The sequence below is a fragment of the Chrysemys picta genome, chromosome 13 (genome assembly GCF_011386835.1).
Source record: "Chrysemys picta bellii isolate R12L10 chromosome 13, ASM1138683v2, whole genome shotgun sequence".
Classification (NCBI taxonomy): Eukaryota; Metazoa; Chordata; order Testudines; family Emydidae; genus Chrysemys; species Chrysemys picta.
The window spans coordinates 47819898-47841629 of NC_088803.1; the positions used below are offsets into that span (position 1 = coordinate 47819898).

Sequence of the window (21732 nt, forward strand, 5' to 3'; positions counted from 1 at the left end):
GACTCAAGGACACGTAGCTGGACCTTTGCCCCTCTAATCTGCTAATCCACTCACATTAACGTCCACAATTTATTTTGGGAGTGCAGAAATTAAAATGGCCAGCCACCTAAAGGTAGCCTAGGCCTCAGGCCCTTGAAAATTTACAGGACTTGCTCAAGAGCACATTGAATGAACAGCATGGCTAGGTAGGGACACAGTTTAAGGGCTTGTCTACATTACCCGCTGGATCGACGGGCAGCGATCAATCCAGCAAGGGTCAATTTATCGCGTCTAGTCTCAATGTGATAAATCGACCACTGAGCGCTCTGTCGACTCCAGTGCTCCACCAGGATGAGAGGCACTGGCGGAATCGACGGGAGAGCGTCAGCTGTCGACTTGCCGCAGTGAAGACACCACGGTAAATAGATCTAAGTATGTCGACTTCAGCTACGTTATTCACGTAGCTGAAGTTGCGTAACTTAGCTCGATCCCCCCCACTAGTGTAGACCAGACCTTAGAGTCCCAGACTTCAGCTCTAACCACTAGATTATTAAGCCTGTGTGTCTCTTCCTAAACTCTTCAGAGTGGAGGAATAAGCCTTTGAACATTCCCTGCTGGGTGGGGAGAGAAGACAGCTCACAAAAATATTTGTCTAGAAAAATACAATCAGTCAGTGGAATATTTTGTGAGGAGTGACCTGGGTTAAGAAGGAAGCTAATTTAAAATAACAGCTCATTTAGAGAGAGATAGTCTGGCTTCTTTAATCCATTGTCCATATAGTTAAAGGCTTCCTTGCCGGATAATGATAAACTATTCAGTTTAGGAAAGGAAGCTACCACTGCTTAATATTTGTCTCCTCAAAGGAGGGAAGCTTCCATAAGAGCAAATATATCATACACATGCTCCTCTTTCCTTCACCAGGAAGGATGTAGAGAGACAAGATGAAAGTTGTTCTGTATTTAGGGTGACAGTTTTTAGTCTGGAAAGCAGAATGCCTGGATAACAAAAAAACCCAACAAAAACAAAACAACAACAACAACAACAACCAACAACAACAAATCTTCCTCTGTGATTTATGAAACTACATCTATGGGAAACAGCCCGGGCCTCTGGGCCAGACGTAGTCATAGTTCTCATTCCTCTTTCACGGTACAAGAAACAAAAATTGGATCAGTTCTTAAAGTCTGTTTTGAGGCTTGCATGGGTTTCCATTAGATGGGCCCAATTTTCAGAGGTGCCAAGCTCCCATAGAATTCAAATGAAGTTGTGGGAACTCAGCACCACTGGTGGGGGGAGGGGGCGGAGAAGTCAGGCCCTGCAGAAATTGGAGCAAGTCTTTATTAGCACTGGACCTTCATGGTGGAGGATATTTGCCATAACAGTTAAAGTAAAGTACCAATCAATATGACCACAGTTATAAAGGGCAGAGATGCATTAATCAGAGATGTATCATTGTTTTATAGCACCCTATCTTGCAGTCCTTACTCAGGCACAACTCCCAGTGAAATCATGGGGGAGAACTGGTATTCCTTAAGCTTGATACACGCCCCACTTCTCGTGCACAACGTTTTCTTCCTCTTCTCTTACAAATCCCTCTTTAAAACTCACTTCTCTCACAAACGCTTCCAACACAGATCTCCTCAGTGTGATTATCTCCTACCTGCCCGGTGTTCGGATTGTTCACTTGCTTTGTATTCACATGCAGACTCCCCGGGGCAGAGAGACGCACATGCAGATTTGACATTCAGCACTGAAGTCTGTCCAAGCAACATTGTACCATTTACAAGGAGGTATTTTGTTTGTACGGCTTATCTCACTGATCGTGAAGCTGCTGAGGCTGATGCGAAGATACTTGTAAACCCCAAACGGGGGATTGATTTTGGATGTCATCTGTCGTTAGAGCAGCACTGGCTTTTGCTAGCTGGCACTTTAAATTTTCCATCTGTGCCAGAGTTGTAGTAACATTTTTGATAGCGGCGGCTATCAGTGTTCTCATGTCAGCTTAAGGGTGGCCACAGGAGACTGGGCTGCTCCATGTATGGCACCACTTCTTACACCTTCTGTGCTGTTTTTTCCAAAGCGTGACATGGCTCGGTGGCGTGGTAATAGCGCCCAGTGCCTCATTTTTCCCACTGGCAGGAAAAAGCCCGTGAGACAAAGGAGCCAGTCTGGCTGATTTCGCCTCAGCCAGTCGCTGGGGTAGATAAGTAAACACTTGCAGCTCTGACATAAATTACTTTAGTCCTTGACAGCAGGACACTGACCAGGGTCGCCTGATAAGGAGGGAGAAAGCCTTGCATGTCTCTCAGTCCCACTCAGATATTTCACAATAAATGTCACTGGGAAAGAATAGACACTTCTGTAACCATTAGGCCGCTGGGTGTTCCTGTCACCTTGAAAAGAAGGGATGCATTGTCAGAGCTGTCTAAACAGGCAGGAACCAGCTGTTAATCAGCTCTTACATGCTTCTTCGCAGACCCAGCGTGAATGGGGTGTTCCAAAAGTCGAGGAATAAAAATAGTTCCCCAACACACACCTGAGGAGTTTGTCATTGCAACACTGTAAGAGGCAGGATGGTCTAGGCGACTGAGCCAGGGTCTGGGAAGAAGGAACTCCTGCCACTAGTTCCAGCTCTACCACTGATTCTGTGGCCTTGATCACTTACCTGCTCCAGGCCTCAGTATCCCCAAGGGTATTCTACTACTTTTCCAGCTCACAAGGAGAGCTGAGAAAGTTAATGAATTGTACATTAACTAGTGGGTGTAACACGCTTTGCTTTGTAAGTGCTAAGTCTTATCCTGAGCACAATTTAAAACAAACATTTCTTAAATAAGTTTGGTTGCCTGCTTCTGGCGTTCGGAATGGTGAAGATAACTTTGAAAAGGTGAAGTGGCTGTAAGCAGTGTAGTACTGTTTAAATGAGCTTGTAGACAGTCTAAAACTATGGCTCCTATAGGCACGAACTACCCCATTCATTTACTTGAACCCTAAAGATGGCAAAGCTAAAGATGCGGAGCACTTTAACGGGAACAACCAGATAATCTGAGGGCAGCGTATGACTGTAAGAGGAGGGTTCAGCAGATTATGAAGGGGAGTGGGGAAGTATGGCAGTGAATGGGATATGTATGTGAGGGAATCACTGAATGGAAGAGGCTTGTGGTAGGAGGAAGCCACGGAATTCATACAAATATCAAGTTGTCACCCATCAGCATGAATTCTTAAACCACTGCTTTGCCATGCCACGGCTACTCTGGGCTGCAAAACCTCCCATCTCCATGGTATTGCCACCTAGGGTCCATCTACCATAGACAAAAGCTCTGCACTGTCTAGCCTACTCAAGCTAGCTTGAATCAAGTTAGTGTGCATAACATTAGAAGTGAAGACAGTGGTGCATAGGTAGGTAATACGAGCCTAGCACGTATCCGAGTACCGTTTGCTAGCTTGCGCCACTATCTTCACTGCTATTGTTACCCGGCCTACCTGGAGTCAAACTAGACTGGGTAGGGTAGCCCATGTACAGCTCTTGCTATATAGACAGTCTCTAAGAAGACAGCCTTGCTTCTTACCTGCTGAGCTGCGGAAGTGACACAGGCATCTGTGTAGCTGCTGCATGTAATCAAGATGTAACTTCATGTGTCTGCACCTATGCGAGATTACCAGCTATGGATTAATGGGAGAGGCAGCCCTTGAGGGCTCCTGCTAGTTAGGAAGGCCTTTTCTAGCTGCAATGATGTAGCTGTACCTGTGCAAAACCCTAATGTAGAAGTGGTGCACTGATGCAGTTTCACGAATATAGGTACATTGGTAATAAAATAAAATAAAATAGACATATGTAGTATGTCTAAATACTACACAAGACTGAGCTAATATGTACCCCAAAGTAGATGTCTTTTTGTGGAGAGGAAGAAAAGGTATCCAATGGAAATATTCCCAACTTCAGTGGGATCCAACCCTCTCCCCTAGATTTGTACGTATTATCCAGGATATGGATGGTACAAAGGGAGGGAGGGGGTTGAGTTGGGTTGAGAGGAGGGCAAGTGGGAGATTCAGTTCAAGCAGAAGAGTAGACCCAGGATTTATGAAAGGAAAGTGACGCATTCTCCATTTCACTGCCGGCACTGGAGGCCGGGTTTGTACTAGAGAAACACATGGCAAGTTCAAGGAGCTCAATTAGTTTCAATAGTTTCAAGGAGCAGTTCAATTAGTTTCCCATCTACTGTATGTGACAGCTTCACCAGGTTGATAAGCAGGAATGATCTGACTTGCGTTCACTAATCAATAGATACACTAGAGAAGATGGGATTTTGAACCGAAGATGTATTGCATGCTCGAATGAGTAATTGTGTTTTTAAAAGGTGCAGCACTGCAGTTCCAGTAGTATGGGGTTGATACTGTACTCTTCAACAAACTTTTAATTAGGTATGGGCAAACTTCCTCCAATCTGTGATCATCCCTTGGGGTACGATGGGTCACATACTTACCTAATGCTTTGGTTTGTTCAGACTATTTTACCATTAAGTTTTTGAAAAAAAAAAAAAAACACTATCAGTCCACACCTACATCAGGCATCTTGTTGAAATCCATTTCTGCTTTGGTGTAGTTTTTTGTACTTATTATGCGATTTCCCCCTCACCCCATTTTCTATATTGTGTGAGCCATCTGCAAACAATATTTGCCAGATCTCCCAGCTAACAAGAGAGAGTCTTAACTTTCTTTAGGGAGGCTACTAGAGGAGCTCCCCAAGGATTGGTCTTGAAACCAATCTTATTCAACATTTTTAATGACGACTTTGGCAAAGAAGCAGGAGTGCGCTAACAAAATGTGTTGATAATACCAAGTTGGGAGGTATTGTCAATCAAGAGGAGGATCGGAACATTATATAGAAAGACCTGGATGATCTTGAAGATGGGAGTGACTGAAATGGGATGAAATTCAAGAGTACAAAGTGCAAGATGTGACCTAAAGCACCTTGGTATTCACACCCTACACACTATTGCAATAATCTTTGTAATAATACACCTTGTGAGGCATCATTTGAAAACTAATAACTCACTGGTCAATAACATCATAGTGAAATGTATGTAGCAACATTAGATGTAGAGTTATGAATTCCCCCTGTATGCTGTTGTTAGCACATGTTCACACCACACAGCCACAACTGGGCAAAAGTTGTTAAACAGGCCTATCCTAAACAAAGGAATGTATGTTTATCTCAATTTACATACGTAGTCAACAGGGTCTTCGAGACAGCAAGAAGGGGTAAACTGGTTTCTCAAAGACAGAGGACAAGCTGACGCCTCTAGCCAGGTGTCATCAAAGTTGATTGGCCATCACCTGTCATGTGTCCATTCCTTGAAAACAAAGGGAGGCAGCAACAGATCGATTTGCATTTTAGCAAGCACCAACATGGAACCCCTTTTTACCACGAGACTCCATGTCTCCGTCCTCACAGCTGGAAGGAACTTTATCTAGAGGTAACCATCAGGGAAATGCATTTCAAAGGGTGACTGGACTATAAAAGTGAAGGGCACCATACCCCAGGCTCTCTCTTCCTATCTCTCTCTCTTTCACCTAGGAAGACAAAGGAACCAGCCCTTTGACTTTGGGGTGGGGGCGGGGGCAGGGATCCTGACCTGAGAATTTGGCCAGCTCTGTTGCTGGGAGCATGTGGTAAGGAGTTTACCTTGAACCAAGTCTCGTTTGTTAAATTTTAGCTACTAAAAAGCATTTTCATCTTTATTTCTCTTCATTTCTGACTCTAATATTTTATACTTGTACTCACTTAAAACCTCTTTGTAGTTAAATAAATTTGTTGTATACATTGAAATTAATCCAGTGTTGTGGTTAAACTGAGCTGTTTGGTAACTCTGGTTAAAGTAGCAAACTGTTGCATATTAACCCAGGAGCAGCGCCAGGATTTTTGGCGCCTTAGGCGGGGGTCCTTCTGCGCTCCCGGTCGTCGTAGTCAATTCTATGGTGGGGGGCGGGGGGGTCCTTCTGTGCTCCCGGTCTTTGGGGCACTTCGGCGGCGTGTCCCAGAGCGCGGAAGGAACCCCCTGCTGCTGAATTGCCGCTGAAGACCCGGAGCGCGGAAGGACCCCCCCGCTGCCGAATTGCTGCAGAGGGCGGCAAAATGCCGCCCCCCCAAATCCTGGTGCCCTAGGCGACTGCCTAGGTCACCTAAATGGAAGTGCTGGCCCTGTATTAACCCCTTACAAGGCCAACGGACCCCTCGTAGTGATCTGTGCAGTGCAGATCACATGTTTTCTGGGAAAGTTCAGGGCTGGGAGTGCGTTGGGGGTCACCCTGCAAGTAGTAACCAAGACTGGTGGAAGCCACAGCATGGCTGACAGGCTGCTGGGGTCAGAGCTCTTGGACCAGGGCTGCAGCTATACACAGACACTCAGGGTGTGACCTGCATGCTGTTTGGCTCTACGTGAGCAGCCCAGGGTGGAAGCCACAACAGCAAAGCATGGTGAGGCACCCGAGGTTGCAAGGCAGGTGGGGACAACCTCTCACTGGCCTGGCTGCACCCCAGAATGTGACAAGGTCATGCACTTAGCATCTAACAATAAGAATTTCTGCTACAAGCTGGGGGCCCCCATCAGTTGGAAGCAAGAGAGGAGGAGAAAGTCCAGGGTCAGGATGATTATAAGCAACCAATGTGATATGGCTGCAAAAAGGCAGGAATTTCCCCTCAAGTCAGACTGACAGTGATCTTGTGTGTGTATGTGTGGAGGGGGGTGTCACCTTCTTCTGCAGCATGTGGCTGAGGATTATCTGGGTAGATCCCATTTAATCATTCTCTGTTCTCTGCCTTCATGGGGGCTTCAGGCATTGGTACACCTCAGTCCCTGCTATTCCCTCCCTGTGGCACATAGTAGTCTAGTCTCTTGTGGGCTATAATACTTTGGTCTAATTTCAGTTGTTGGCTTTAGTGTGCAGATGCTGGGTGTTGGTGGTGGTCTGTGATATACACGAAGGTGAAGGTAGAAGACCTTGTGGTCCCATCTGGCTTTAAACTCTGACTCTATGCATAGGTCTCATTGTTTTCTGTAGTTCTCTGTTACATATTTGTTTAGATATCAGTCCTTTGTTCCTTAGGAAACTACCACACATGTAAGTGGAAGATGCCCAGCTAATTTGGGTGCTCACTGCGGGGGATCTTTTCTACCTTAACTGGTTTCTAATCTTTAAATAGGTATTTGTGGTGCAATATCTGCACGCGGTCCGACTCTTCTCCTGCCATACCAGGATGTCCGAACCACACCTTCAAAGCTCATCTCTTCCTCCTCTGTAAATACAGAATTAAAACCCCACTGTTCAAATTAGACCATTACTCTGTCTCCTAGTTTACTCTTGGTTTTCAGCAGTTTGCTTTCACTTTGTCCATTTAAAATATATTTGGTGAACGCTTTATTAGTCCAAATACTCCCTACAGTCTGGGGTTCATTATTTGATTTTGCGCCTTTATTTTTCCTTTTAATATTATTCTGCTTAAAAAAACAAACACCGATTTTCCAACCCGCCTCCTCCCCAGATTGTTTATGTTTTTGAAAAGCCTTCTGTTTAGTGCCTAGAATACCCTTGACCTCCTCTAACTGCAATGGTCTGTGTTACTCTTTTCGCTGCTGCGACTTAACTGGGATTTATTTCAAATTTTAATCTCTCAAACTGTTTATTAAACCACCTCCCAATTTATCTGCAGTAGATTTTCTATACATTATAAAATTTCAATCAAAATTCCTTTGGGCATTTTGCATTCCCCTCTTCTGATTGCTAAATCCCATTTGCTCTCAACTTGAACCTCACTTGGCTCATTTCCCAGGTTTAGGTTCAGAATAGCTTACGCGATAGGCTGCTCAACACACTGCAGAAAACAATGCTGCAGAGTCTCGAGAAGCGGGTGTGTACTGGCATCACAAGCCAAATCTAAGCCATTAAAATTGCCTTGATCAATGGTTTGGCTGTGCTTCTATTGAAGATATTCCTTTAAGTTCCCTGCTTTTCACTATGAAGTCTGCCTGATGTTGCTTTATATCAATCACAGGAAAAGCTCATCACAGGCCTGTGCAATCTTGTTCCCTACAGTATATTTTCTAGGGCTTTGTCCATTCTACTTTTAAACTTTTCCTGGGAAATACGCTCTTCCCTTTTAGAGATTCTTCCAGATTTGGCTTCTAGAAAGGTTTTCCTGCTATTTAGCCCAGGTTTTCTCTTAGTTTCATCCCATCACCACTAGTTCAAGCCCTTCACATGCTAAATAATTCCTCTTCCACCTTGGTGTTTATGTTCAACTATTTGTGTACACTTTTCATCTTCCAACTCATTAGTCCCTCAGCTGAGTTACACGTAGTTCCATTAATCATTCCCCATAAAACTATCCTTCCACTCCCATTTTTGTTGCTCTTCCTTGAGCTCGCTGTAGTTTGTTCAGATCAGTGGTTCTCACGCCACAGCCCATGGATCCATTCATGATGGTCCATAGACAGAAGCATTGCGAGCACCACACAGTAGGAAGTTGGAGAGAAAGGGTTGTAGATCGGAGGGATTTTATTCTGTCGGTTAGTTTGTAACAAGCTGACTCTGCAGTGAGGAAAGTCTTTCCATTATAAGACATCTAGACCTGCCACCAACTCTGTCGGCCTGAATCTCCATTGCCCCGCACTTTGTGTTGTCACTGACCATCCCTCAGAGTGGGTCTGAGATGTTACCAAAGCAGAAGGGTAGAGTCTTGCACCTACTCTGCCCTGGTGTAAGGGACAGCACAAAGTGCAGGGCAGTGGAGAATCAAGCCCTACGTATTCCTTTCGATTCCAATTTAACAGGCTCTCCATGTAGGACAGTGGAACGGACTGCGGAGGGAGGTTGTGGAAACTCTTTCGCTGGAGTTTTTCAAAAGGAGGCTGGAGAGCCATCTGTCTTGGATGGTTTAGACACAACCAATCCTGCATCTTGGCAGGGGAGTTAGAAGGGACCGCAAGGGTCATCTAGTCTAACGCCATGGTTCTATGACTAGCTATCGGGTATATATTTAGCCTATATTCTCATAAGTCTTTTTGTTCTATCCTTGTTCCTCACACTGACAAGATCCTTCTTTTCATTTACTCTCAGGATTATAAAGTAATCATAATGTATCCCAATACCATAACTGAGCAAGATTCTCCAGCCAGGAACAGTCTGCCTGAGTAAACTCTGGACAACACCACTGCATTCTACTCAGAGCATGTAGAAAATCCCTTTTACAGCACCTCTGTGTAAATAAACTTTAGAGATTAATGCAGTATTGCCAAGACCTGTCATTTTTGTCATGAATCTCACAATATTTGCGGTTTACCTGTTTATTTGCCCCAGTTCCTGGAGTCATGTTATTGTGAGGGACCCTCGCTTTTATTATTAATATAGTAAGATTCTAACCCCCATGGTTGCAGAGAAAAGCTTCAAAACTTTTTAATCTCATAATTGTCAGGGCAGCCTCATGACATTTTTGGGCCCAACTCATCTGACTTCTTGAGGCTGGTTGGCAGTGCTGCACTATGTGATGATCTAAATGGTTAGGCTTAATTGAGGCTATCACCTGACATCAGCAATACTATCCCCTTCCCCTCCCCCAAGAGTGACGAGGAGCCTTAAAACTTGCCCTAGGAGATGGGGTACAGCAAGCTGCTCATGCTATCGGTGTATTTTTATTATTAAGGTTTACATTTCAGGAGTTCTAGAGGCTTCAGGCAGGTCAGTCCCCCACTGTGCTAGCCACTATACAAACCACATGCTAGGTGACATGACTCCAGCTCTGAATCTGTTTCCTGAACAACCCTCCCACCCCCACCCCGAGAAAGTTCATATCCAGATCCAAACTTGGTGATTCAGGGTGAAGTTCTCAGAGGACCCGAAGCTTCACTTTCATAAGTGACATAGGTGCTTAAGTCATGTAGGTACTTTTAACATTTTCCTTTCAGTGTCATTTCTAGTTTGTATTTAAGTTAGCTGGGGAATAGAAAAGTCAATGATTGGGATAGTACAACCATGCGTAAGAAAATAGCCACTGCTCAAATACAGTTTCCCCAAAGAGGATCAGCTTAAAAATTCCTCAGTCAACGTGAGAGGATGAAAGATCCCCAGACAGCCCTTATCCGGGATGCATTTCAACGGACGTCACCATGGAAAATGGGTGTACGAGTCACAAAGGCTGATAGACTTTCCTCTGGCTAGACATGGAGTCTTTAAATAAAAACTATCCAAGAGTGTGGGATCGTTAAACACCTCCAGATTCCTTCCCTGCTGCCAGCATCATCAGCAACCTCCCTTTCTCATGGCGTCTCCTCAGTCCACTTTGAAACCCTCCCGATTTATCACAGCTGAGAGAGATCCTGCTGAGACCACTGGAGCCTGCTGGTTGTCAACAGGGCACCTTATCTTCTAAAAACATTTACTTAACCCTTTGTCTTATAGCCCATGGAACAATGGAAGTGGAGGCTGTAGAATAACAGTGTCTCACTGAATGGGTGCCTCTCGCTAACCATACATTACATGTACTGTGTGTGATTGCTAGTATCTGATTGTTCCTAGGGATTACCCATTTTGGGCCTTTTAATTGTCTTTCTGGGCAGTGACCACCGTTCCCCGGTGAGGAAAGACAATGGCATAGAGCGGTGCACTACAAACAGAAGAAAGGAAAACATACAGACTGCAGACAGACACTCAGAAGCACGTTGCGTGGGCAAGTTGCCGTATGGATTTGGATATTAAATAGGCATTTTGTCAGTGGGCCAAAGTGTCTGTTGTTCCCCCACACTATAATATGTTACATTGTCTAATGTTAAATCACACTCTATTAGTCTCTAAATTCATGGGAAAGGTCATCTGTGCTACAGTGTAGCCGACTAAAGACCTGTTAAAAGAACAAGCCTGTTAAAAACTTTGGCTCTAGTGGATCCAAATTGGGGATTGGGGGAAGGGGGGTGTCCAGTTGTATTTGATCAACTGAAAAAGGAATAAAGTGCAACAGAAAATAATGCATCTGAATAGCTCTCTGATACAGGACTCCGAGACCAGATCCTCAACTGCTGAGAATCTGGCCTGTGCTGTTTATGTCATGTACAAAGTGTTTTTTAAACTACTTTATATATTTATTACCATAGAGATTGGAGATCTTTGTAACATGAAGACATTTCCTGTGTTCTATTTCAGGATAGCAGAAGCTTCTTTAAAAGGAACAGGCCCTTTGAAAGAATTACATTTTGATGCAACAAGACGATCAGTTTCACAGGTTTCTAGTGAGTAATTGGTCTGTGGCTACACAGCTGTTCTGAAGTCGGAGTCTGAACTCTTGACCTTTACTCAACAATTGTGGGACCACTTTGCCTGCAGTACTTGACAGTAGCATCCTGCTATCTTAGCCATCCACCTTTAAAGAATAAAATACACTGCTACCCTTATATAACACAAATTCGGATTTAACGCGGTAAAGCAGTGCTCCGGGGGGGGTGGGGCTGCGCACTCCGGTGGATCAAAGCAAATTCGATATAACGCGGTTTCACCTATAACGCGGTAAGATTTTTTGGCTCCCGAGGACAGCATTATATCAAGGTAGAGGTGTAGTCGAATGATCATTCAGTTACATGTTGTCAGAAGACTCTCAGGTTATGACATTGTGGCTGGGTCCTCTGAAGTGTTCAAACACCCTCCACTCCCACTGTCTCACAGAATGCACTGAACCCCTGGAAGGAGCAGGCGCTCACTTATTTATAAAACAAGAGCATGGTTCGAAGACCAGTGAAGTAAATATGAGTCTATTGATTTCAATTGACTTGGGATCAGGGCACAAGATATGTCAGATGGTCCAAGCAGATTATTGTACCATTAGACTTGGAAGCAAGAGATGTCTGTAGCAAACATGTTTGTCAGCAATACTCACCTTATTTATTATTAGAGCAGGTAAGCATTTGACAAATCAGATAGACACCAAAGTTTACATAATACATCTAATAAATTGTTTGAAAAAACCACCATCCTGAGTGGCACGAGTGGTAGTGTGCACAGCGACTGACATAGCTCTTTGGAGGTGCTTTAATTATGTTGATGGGAGAGCTCTCTCCCATCGGCATAGAGCGACTACACAAGGGATCTTACAGCGGCGCAGCTGCATTGATATAGTAAGGTCTCTAATGTAGACATAGCCTGATTCTTGAGAGCCGCATACTGACTCTACCCTCTGGTTCAGAGTCCAGCTCTGTTAGGTTCTACCCAACTAAATCCAAGATACTTTTAGCCAGTTCAGCTGAAACTCATTTTAAGGGAGTGGCTCTTATCCTCTTTCTAGGGAGGTGTCTGTTCTACATCCTGATCTCAAGCCTAACTCTGTAGTCACTTAACGTACAGAACTCCCACTGAAGTCAGGGTATGGCACAATAGAATTGGAGCCAATGAAAGGTAGAGCTCATCTGTGCAGGAGATTCAGCTTTCTCAGGGGCCAGTCCAAGAGCGTGGAACAGGCTCAGACAGCAAAAACCATCCCAAACCTCATCACCTTCTGCACCAAGTGCAAGATGCACTTTGACCTCCCTTCACTAATATAGACCTAGCCGCATGTCCATCTAAAAAGAACACTACTGCATTGCACACACAGTTTGCCTCGGGGAGACAATGAGTCACACATAGCAGTTAGTCAGCCACTTATTGTTAGTCAGCCACTTATTACACTTCTGGGAAGTTCTCAGATACTACAGTGAAGAAGGCAGCATGAGAGCCAGAATAGAACAGAGTCCCGGGTACCTATAGCTGAGCTATTCTTTATCAGCGTAGGCAAGTCTTGTATATGATTTGTGTCCAATTTAACTAAGAGTTCTGAGTGTGACAGGCCTCAATCTAATGATGCAACAGGAATAGCCAAAGAAAAGCTGAATATGGCTGAGTTACTGTCAGATGCATTTTCATAGGAACTCAATAATCTATATCCTGTCTTCTGTTTTGCCATTAGATTGAAAATATAATGGACAAGTGGCAACATGTTTGAATTCATAAACTGATGCAAATGCTTTGGATTCACCACTCTAATTCTGTGACTACATGTGGCTGGGATTTTACATTTTTTATTTGGAAATAGGCATTCATGTGTCTTAATATAGCATTTCAAGTTCTCCAGAGTACGGCAACCTCAGGGAACTTGGAATAGAGTCAATAATTAACAAAGAGCCTCTTCCATTACAGAGACATCAATTAGAGAGCTGACTCTTTCCTCCGTTTAATTCCAACCCATATTGCTAATGTCTTTGAAGTGGTTTAATTAACCTGCCATGCTGTCCTTGATGATCAATATGCTTTCTAATTCTTCAGCTATATCTTCCATAGGATATGAAATATTTGTTAAACGAGTGGTAATCCTCCTCCTAAGAAGTCCTTCCCACCCTCTTTGGGGGGAAACCATCCGGAGCCAGGGGAAATAGCACTCTCTTCTCTAGCCTTCTATCAGTCTGCTTTGGAGTTCCACACTTCCAGCCTCTTTGTTACAGAGGTCATACAAAAAGGGCTCCTTAACTCCCACCACCCCAATTGTGCATACAGGCATAGACTGTGCAGAATCTGGCCTGGAGCTAGTTATCAGAACACTTTGGAACTTCTGGAAGGGTTCATGGTGTTTGGTTAGAGTGTTGGATGATAGCATTCTTTAATTCTTCTCGTAGTCACACCAGCTGATTCCTACAGTAAGTTTGGAACCAAACCATCACCTAGATGCATTTTGATTTCCAACAAAATCTGTCATTGAGTCATCATATATATGCACTAGGTAGGGAAAGTGGAACAGAGACAAATAAGCTGCATCTTGAATGAGGAGGGGTAGCCCCCTCTTTTTTTCTGTCCTTTCTAATTAAAGGGCAAAGATGGGCTAAATTTTCCAAGTGATTTTGGTGCTTCAATTTTTGACTGCCCACTCTAGCACCTTAAAGCATCAGGTTTTCACAGGGTTAGTGCTCAGCACTTCAAGAATCAGGCCCCTTTAGGGTATCTTGAGTTGGGTGCCAAAGACCTGATGCATCCAAAATGATGCATTCACTTTGGAAAATTTAGCCCATTTTAATAAGGGAACTGTACTCCCCTAAGAATTTCCTTTATTCAATCCAACTCCTACTGATCTTGGATTTGGCTCAGGTGGCAGAACCAAGATTTACAAGTTCTTGAATGTAAAGAATAAAAGTAGGCTTGAAAGATTTTAATTGGTTTCACCGTATGCACATAAACCGACAAAACCACATTTCCATTGATGATAAATCAACATTTACAGACAGACAGAGAAAGAAAAATGCTGCTTGAGAACTTATTGGTTTGATTTAAGGGTATTTACTTTGAAGTGATGTTGACAAAAGTTGTGTTCTAACAGTTACCAAGCTTCAACTTTTTGAGGACTACATTGGTGTGAACTTGGGACCTTTAAATTTGGGCCTGCAGCATCCACACAGTGAAGTTACAGCGTAGCACTCTGGTACACACTGCTAGTCACACCTCCTTAGTCCAAACTGCAGGGCACGGTAGACATGACCTTGGAGGCATGGGGATGGAGGAATTCTAATACCCAACCATCTTCCTTCTTTAGTGTTCCAGGCACCTTTAAACATACAGTATACAGTCCCAAACTGGGGACCAAAAAGAGGAACCCAAGTGAATTTTCACTATATGCACATTCATTTGATCTTTTTAGGTAGGCACTAAAGTTATGCAAGATGAACATGTGTAATTTTCAAATGAAGATTTGAAAACTTTGATTACTTTTAACAGGACGCTCCAAGAACTATTACAGAAGATGTTATTTAATCTACAGCTGAGAGAGTTCTTATCCCTGTTCATGTGTTACAGCAGTTGTGTTTGTGTGATGTCAGGCAGGCCAACATGGCCTTCTGGATACCACACTATTCTTAGTAAGACACCGGCATGAAAGGAGGAGGAGATTCTTCAAATATAGTTTAGGAGGTATCTGTGAACTAGCAGACCCAAGAGATTAGACTTAGACCATTCTGTTCTTGTGCAATGCTCTTAGCAGTCACACAGACCTGAAGGCCAAATCACTACAAGACTAGGCCCCAATGATTCAGCCAGGTACTTAAGCATGTGTCTAACCTTAAGCAAGTGAGTAGTGCCAGTGAAGTCAGTGAATTAAGCTTGGATTTACCACATGGCAGTGGAGAGAAGTACAGGGTCTCTTAAGTGTGCTAACGTCAAGAGGAAGCATTTCTAGTTGTGACCCAACTGAGCTTGTCGAATATGAGCTAATGAACCATGTAGAGGGGTGTAAATTCTAGTGCGCACTAGCGTTGTGTGTACTAACTAGCCCACATGGACCCTGCTAGTGTGCACTAAAAGTTCTAGAATACACATTGTTGTAGTACTGTTTGAAATAGGACTACATTAATACGTCCAAGGGAACTTTTAGTGCACACCAGCAAGGTCCATATGGGCTAATTAGTGCATAGCATGCTAGTGCGCACTAGAATTTACACCCTTCAAGTGTGGGCTAACACACTGCGTAGACAAGCCCTGATTTTATGCCATTTCCAGAGCCCAAAAGCTTGCTATCCAGCTGGGATTCAATCAGAAGAATAGCTAATAGATATTTTATGGGTTTTGAATGTTAATGAATACATTACATTTTTAGGGCCTATCCTAACTTCCATTGAAGCCAACTCCAATAGGAGCTGGATTTGACTAGTATTCACTTAACCCTTTCCAAATATATCAGATATTTTCAATGAAAACTGAATTTCTATATTTACAGAAGAGAACACTTCAGAATTCCAGAATTGTACATTTAGCTACATATTTATCTACACTAATGTTTAGAACCGGTACAAAGAACACAGGGGAAAAGTTACACAAACATTTAATCCTCCCGCCCCATGTATACTGGGTTTTCATTGAAATGCAAAACAAACTTGTGACCTGCTCCACTGACAATACTGTACTTGGCTCTTAGTGCTTTTCAGTCATGGCTTTCCAAGTAGCAGATGGCGTATTTACACGGCATCTGGAAGGGAGCCTCCCAGCCCAGGTCCCCAACCATGTATTAACAGGGCTCATGCTAGTGTGCTAAAGATAGCTCTGGACCATCAGATGGGACATCAGAGCCACATAGGCAACACTTTTGCTGGTTTGCCACAGACCTTGGCCAGGTCAAAGCCTCTGTTCACCATGTGTAAAATGGGGCTGAAATGTCCTTATTTCAGAGATGTTTTTGGGTGGGTGTTTGTGACGTGCTTAAAATACTGTTGTGATGAAAGGTAAACAGACAACAGGTTACATTCTGAAAGATGAGTGAGAAATAAGGACATATCTTCATTAATGTATTCTTTTAAAGAGCAGAATCCCACTCCATTCACCCTCTGAGATGGGCTCATATATAGCAACATTGTGAACCTAGAAGCGACATTGTTATGGGGGAGGGATGTAAACTGTGAATGTAGCTTTTACAGCGCTCATCCTAAAAAGCTATAAATGTTGACATGCATTTCGTCAATGTGCCTTGAACAAAAGAGGACAATGAGGAAATCGAGACTCATGAATTACAAGCCCTTTTTTATTGAGAAAAGATTCATCAACCTGTTGAAATACCCAGACACATCTGATGTGTTAAACTGTTCGCTGGGAAATGGTCCTTTTCATGTGCAATATGTAATCTTTTATTTTTAAAAATGGCGTTAGTGAACTGACTGGTGAAATGGCTGTCAGATCAAAACGCAGTGAGAGCGCCAGATGTGAAGTGACATTCCCACACCCTGGGTACTGGAAGACATGACTGCACTATGAACATTCCCAAAGACAAACACCACAGGAAAGTCCTGCATGCTTTGGCAACACCATCAGGGTGCCTGGCAAAGATCACTCAACACGGCCTGTCCTCCTTCCATCTCTGCTTTACCTTTTAGTGCCTCTATGATAATGCAAGCTAGCAAGCATGCTCATCGTAATCCTGGCAAGGCAAAGCCAAGTAATATAAATGACTCTTGAGAGAGAAGAACAGATTCCACATTCCAGACGGGTATGATCAAATGTGTCACTCCTAATTTTTAAAAGGAGGTGGTCCTAGGAGTTCAGTATAAGTCAGAAAAAAGATTAGAACGCTCTCTTGCATGTACAACTTATATAATTGGATGGTTCAAAAACATTAAGAGTTGTTTTAAAGTGAAACAAGCCACCTTTTGAGGCTCCTGGGTTTGTGGATTTTCAAAAGACCTTACCTGATTTAGGAGCACAAGTTGCACTGAAAAGCAAAGCTTTTGAAAATCCTATCTTTAGTGTTAGGGTGCTTGTACAGAAGACTCCTGCACATATAGACCCTTTCCTCCATTACTAGGAGATCCCTCTACAGCTATGTTCTGCAGCAGGGGCGGGCAAACTTTTTGGCCTGAGGGCCGCATCGGGTTTTGTAAATTGTATGGAGGGCCGGTTAGGGGAGGGAATGGGGGCCCGGCCCCCAACTCCTATCTGCCCACCTCCCGCCCAGGAATTCTGCCCTATCCAACCTCCCCGTTCCCTGATGGCCCCTCTGGGACCCCTGCCCCATCCACCCCCCCCCGCTCCCTGTCCCCTGACTGCCCCCGGACTCCCGCCACCCCATCCAACCCCTCCTCTCATTCCTGATGCCCCCCCCCCCCCCCCCAGGACCCCTGCCTGGAGCATCGGTGGCTGGCGGCGCTACAGTCGCACCGCCCAGCTGGAGCTGGGCCATGCTGCCACCGCCACCACCCAGGCCGGGCTCTGCAGCTGCACTGCCCCAAAAGCTCACAGCCTCGCCGCCCGGAGCATTGTGCCGGCGGCGGAGCAAGCAAGTCGAGGCTGCGGGGGAGGGGCCGGGGGCCGGGCCGGGGACTGGCCTCCCAGGCCAGGAGCTTGGGTCCCAGGCAGGATGGTCCCACAGGCTGGATGTGGCTCGCGACACCGTAGTTTGCCCACCCCTGTTCCACAGGATCAATGAAACCACCCACCGGGAGGATACTTGACCAACTGGGAAGGATGAGAGGGATATTATTACTTATTTCGATACCTAGGAGGTGTGCAGGCACTATGGTAAAGAGCACCTACAGACAGGCAGACTCTCCTTTTAATCCTTTGTTCTTCTTTAGGAAGAACCGAGTAGGAACAGAATTATGTAGATTACAACACTTTCATTTTCTCTAACAGAGAATTGATGGTCATACAATGACCATTTTAACACATGTCCCTTTCATTTGAATGATTTTAATCTAAATTAAACAATAGTGACTGAGAATCACTAAGAAGGAAAGGTCAGTCCACTGGATGTTTTATAACATGCATAAATTAAGCCCTTCAACTCATAGTAGATGTAGGCCTTATTCAAATGAGCAGATCCAGTGATTTAACTGGGAATATCCATGTGAGCAAGGGCTGAAAGATGTGGTCTGTAGTGTCAGAAAAATAAGAATGATCAGGTCTAAATTTGCTAACCATTATTTTATTGCTGCTTTAAGGTAAGGCAAGTGCAGAAGCACACCAGAGTCGGGCAATGTTTAGATGTGCTGTTTGATTGGCCGGCGTAGAGAGAGCTGGGGCAATTGCCAACAGAGTTTTTAGCACTGTAGCTGGCCCTAGAATCCCAGGTCCTTACACATCAGGAATTCAAGGACTAAGACTGTGCCTGGTTCCTGTGCAGTGGTGCATGGCAGGAGAAGTTTCCATATGCCCTCTTGCTCATCCATGGTTCAATGTAATCTGGCTCAACAAAAGAGACACAGTTTAGGTAGGTAATCCACCCCCCGACCTCTCCCAGAGGTAGTAGCACTGGCTATGTGTAATAATGCTGCTCAGGGTGTGGATTTTTCACACCCCGACCAATGGAATTAAATTGACCTAATTTTCTAGTGTAGGCCAGACCTTCGTAACAACACCAGACATCATGAGATTTCTCCAGTTGGTAATTAGCTGCCTTTTAAAGAACAAACATTAAACACAACTGCATAGGATACATACAAATGACTGCTGCTCCCACCTGGCTTATATCCTTTTCACATTAATATAAGTGAAAGAAGGAACATGTGCTTGAGAAACTTGCACTACAGACAAGAAATTCCTTGGTATGCTTTATGTACTAAGAATTAGGAATTTGGAATGGTAGAAATTTGATCATGAAATGACAGGAAACAAAATTAAATATAAAAGATTACCAATAGCTTGTAATAGAAATAATCCCCTCAAAGTCAATTGTTACTGCAGCAAACAAAAGTGGTTTATTAGCTAATCAAATAGTAATTAAATGTCCCATTGATTCCTTAAGGATTGCTGGATGAAATAACTAACAAGGAAGTCTGTAATGAACCCGGCTTAGCCCCGCCCAACTCCACTGTGGAAACATCAGCCCTCACCTCTGTAAGACAGGCCTCAGGTTGCCTTTGAGCAGAGTGCTTTCCTGAGCAGAGACAGTGACTTGCGCCATATGATGTGTGAAGGAATTGTGTAACTGGAGCTGTCAAGAGAGGGGAAACTGGGACTTCACTGCACGAGGCCTTGGATAAAGTCCAGTGTTACATCTCTCATGGCTACCAAAACAGACACCGAGAAAAAAAAAAAAGTGCAGGACATCTAGAGAATGGGTGAAATTCACCTAGTACACAGGGCCACCACAAAGGCTATGAACCACTTACATCCCATTTGAGCTATGGGCTTGGCTCACCATTTCTGAATATATTTAGCACTTGTATCATAACATTTTCATCTTCCCTACTCATCACAACTGTTAGCTAACTCACCCTCACTAGCCTGCTGTGCTGTATTGTGGAGATTGCTATCTAAGCTTTTTGTAGAACAATCTGTATGCTTGCAGGGAAAGATACACCGCACTGATTAAATACCAATGGCCACGTATTCAAAAGTCAGTCTGTTTGTACATTTACCCCTTTGCACATGCACACCTTTTCACGAGCAGGGACACTGCTGAAAAACTTGAGTGCAACTGATGGAATTTCCATGTACAAAATCCGCTTGTGTTTGTCCATGAAACTGAAGCTAAGCACAAACGGAATGCACATGGGTTGTGCGTGTAACTCCTTAGAGGGATGCTTCTGAAATAACACACAGCTCACCCCTGGACTATAGAGCAATGGCTACAGAGGTGCAGGACTCCCTTTCCCAGATTGCCTAGGGTCCAGGGTGGAGATAGAACCAGGTAGCAACACTACCAGAACCTATCATAAGCCACAAGTCAGAGACAAAAGTTTGTTTTTGGCTGTTGTTGGAGCAGAGCAGAGCGAGATTGAAGCATCACAGCCCGGGAGGACCTTTCAACCCTCCACATTCCTACCCAAGGGGAGACTGAGTTTTTTGGGGATTTCTGGGACATTGAACAGTGTCATCTCAGCAGAGACCAGAAACCGAGGAGAGAGTGATGGTCAGGCTACCAAGAGCCAGCTTAACTGCACCTTAGAATCCAGACCAGCGAGCTTCAGGGACAACCTGGCCATCCTTGGGGTGGATACTTTGTAAGAACACCCCCATTTATTTATTTAGATATTGTGTTTTCAGCGCTGCACCGCCCATCGGAGACAGAGCCTAAACTCAGTATTTGCCTAGGCAAGTGCTGGGATGGAGCATAAGGCGGCTTGTGCTGGCTGTAAATGTTGGGTGGGGGAGAATTTATGTATTGCTGTTTGTGTCTTTTATTATCCTGACCCTTTTTCGGTTGTCCCTCATCCCGAGTTCCCGAGACCTAATAAAGCCCTGATTCCTGTTTTCTCACTCTGGGAATAGGGATAGCTATTTTATTTGGGGGTTCTATGATTGACACTCTTCTGTATGAGATTGGGTGTTGAAAATTATCCCAAGGGCCAGGCCCTCTGTGTTCTCTGCACTAGGAGGGGCTTCTTTGGATGGAGGCACCAGACACTCTTATAGGGGAGTCCAGGACCCATGCCACTGAGGAGAAAAGGGAGAAGGCTATGGCCATGTCTCAGTGTAAACACACCACAGGCAGAAATTACTTCCCAAAAATGGCCAGGTTAAGTCCCCCTGGAGAGTTTGGCACTTGAAGTTCTTTCCACTTTTGTTATTTACCCCAGTCAAAGTCCACCTTCTGCAATGCCTCCTTGTGATGCTAACACAATAATACAAGGACTCCAAACCGAAAGCGCAGCAGCAGCTGACAACGTGAGATGTCTTAACTCAGCCCTTTTCCAACAGGAGGGACATTTATAGGAAGACACTGTCACTGGGTCACCTTAGTACAGTATTGCAAACTCAGTCTATCACATAGCACTGTGCTGATAGGTTTTATTAGAGCTGAAATGCCGAGGTAAGGAACATACATTCTTCAGTGTACCTTCACAATACGAGACTAGAAGGATTTGATCATCCTTAAGATTAACAAAAGCCAACATTAGAATCACGTAGCTGACTCCACCCATCTCCAAGTTTTTGGATTTTAGAAAAGGACAGGTCCTGCCGCTAAGCCTGGGGGGTTTGTTTTGCAACACAAACAAGGAAAAAAAGACAAAACAAAGGATTTTATATAAGAAAAAAAATTGCCAGTTTTTAACCACCATTTTTACCCATATTTTTTTAAATTTCATATTTTTAAATGTAATTTAATTGTAGGGCCTACAAACCACACTCATGTCTGAGACCACATTGTGCAAGGTGCTGTATAAGTGCATCAATAAGATAGATCCACACAAGCCAGTACTTTGGGGTTTGGATAAAATGAGACCTAGGACCCCAATCAGCTCTAGTTTGGGTTTTTATTTCACAAAGTCCCAA

The 21732-nt window shown here is 44.1% G+C and overlaps 1 protein-coding gene across 1 annotated transcript in view; it reads right to left on the reverse strand.

Annotated features, from left to right (window-relative positions):
* Positions 1-17472, reverse strand: part of RBBP8NL (RBBP8 N-terminal like) — a 105847-nt gene extending 88375 nt beyond the window's left edge. The window contains exon 1 of the mRNA XM_005302910.4: positions 1640-17472. The gene's annotated coding sequence lies outside the window, so the exon portion shown is untranslated. The remainder of the gene's footprint in view (positions 1-1639) is intronic.
* Between the last annotated feature and the right edge of the window lie 4260 nt (positions 17473-21732).